At 32.7% G+C, this 1849-nt stretch overlaps 1 protein-coding gene across 1 annotated transcript in view; it reads right to left on the bottom strand.

Annotated features, from left to right (window-relative positions):
- LOC109539933 (forkhead box protein F2) overlaps window positions 1-1849 on the bottom strand; it is a 32841-nt gene that overhangs the window by 8160 nt on the left and 22832 nt on the right. The gene's annotated exons all lie outside the window — the stretch shown is intronic.

Consider the following 1849-nt stretch of genomic DNA (forward strand, 5'->3'; position numbering starts at 1 on the left):
GTATGGATCACAAAATAAGTGGTGTTTTGTGCCAGGATGCAAGAATACCTCAATAAGTGCTCCAAACAAACTCTTTCTAACCGTTCCTCATGATTATGCATGTAAAATTTTATGGTTCAAAGCAGCTAGACGTGATGTTCCTAAATCAACATCAATGTTTTTTTGTTGCGAGGATCATTTTAATGAAAGTACGAACAAAAAGCTTATGATGAGGCAGACAGAATATGCCTTCGATCGTACTCTGTGTCTGTGCAAATTCTACCTTGTACAGTGCACAAAGAACCTTCACGTTTCAATTCCACATATCCGATATCACCATATTGTTCTCGTGATGCCCAAAATACAAATTTAAGAGTTCATCTTACTTTCATAGCCGCCATGTGTATAGGTTAGGTTAAATTGAATAAGTGAAATTCTATATATTATTTACCTAATTTAAACCAATACAGACAGATTAGTATATTAAGGAGAGAGTAACTAATATTGAATTTACGGATTTTTACTTACGCTGCTGCTTTGACACCCTTAAATTCGGCTGAATTAAAGCGTTCGTCGTTTTTTAAAAATTCGGTAACCATAAAAATATGTACACATGGTAAATTGTAAAATGTGTTGACGCTTTAAGGAATCCTTTTGAAGCCATTTTTTAGTTTAACACAAACTATAAATGATTTAAATCCACAAAATAATTAATGAAACACAACTAAACACTATGCACAGAACGTAAACAATCCGCCATTTTTATGACCAGAGACGTCACAGCCAATAGGGTTGCGTTGTAGAGTTTCATGAATAATTTGAATTTTAGCTGAATTTGTTTATTAAATATTTAACAAAATAGCAATATATAGATAGTATAAACTTATTTAATCTTTCATATTACCATAGATTAATGTTCAGTTTGTAGGAATTTTTGATACAATGAAAACACCCTATTCCGGACTGAAAACATTGCAAACTGAAGTCTAATTTAAAGTTGAGTATAAAGAATAATATACAAATTAAGATTTGTTTACTTATAAGGAAAATTTAAGCTCTAAAATAGAAAGAACGAGGAGAAAACCCTGAAAGACTCGTTTCGTTCTTTGAGCCTCCTCCTCCTCTCTCTTGCTAAAGACATCTTTAGTGTGGACAACAATATTTCAAACGCGAGATATGCACTCGATACAATGTTCTTAACAGCTTCAAGGGAGTCGAGTTTTCTAAACCGAGTTGAGACAAAGAGCAATTAATGGCGCTTTAGGATCAGCGATTATTAATGTCTCAAGACTCAAGAGAAAATAACTCTTCTTCAAATATTCAATAAGCTTATCAATCGAAATTTCTGGGGAAATTGACAATAGTTGACTAGAAATAAGGACTATTTTTATGGGGACTAGCAGAGCTATAGAAGTTAAAATGTCTAAAAGTTAATATTTTCAAAACCTATGACTCCTAGATGAAGAAAACTGTTATTCTTATATCATTTGGAATGGCTTTGAAAAACTGATACTGATTCCTTTCGACACCATAACCTGGAGTGTTTCTTGAATGGAACTTTTTCCATTGAGAAATGTGTTTTGGGTGGGAAAAAGTATAAATTTTATCAGAAATTTTTCCGAGAGAACATCGAAACTTAAAATAAGTCCCATAGACAAACGTAGCTGGTCGTAATGAACATTTCTGTAGACGATTGTTTACAGAAAAACCATTGCAGGCAGACCTTCAGTCGTCGATACAGTCCCAAAATGTTAAATAACTTAAATACAAAATATAATTTACCCCTAATTATAAAAGAAAGCCATTCCAGGTCTTCAGCCAGCCTCGATCCAGCTCCAAAATATTAAATCTTACTTAAAATATAAATTAA

Source organism: Dendroctonus ponderosae, unplaced genomic scaffold, assembly GCF_020466585.1.
Source record: "Dendroctonus ponderosae isolate FM_Combo_2020 unplaced genomic scaffold, Dpon_F_20191213v2 Dpon_F_20191213_9, whole genome shotgun sequence".
Classification (NCBI taxonomy): domain Eukaryota; kingdom Metazoa; phylum Arthropoda; class Insecta; order Coleoptera; family Curculionidae; genus Dendroctonus; species Dendroctonus ponderosae.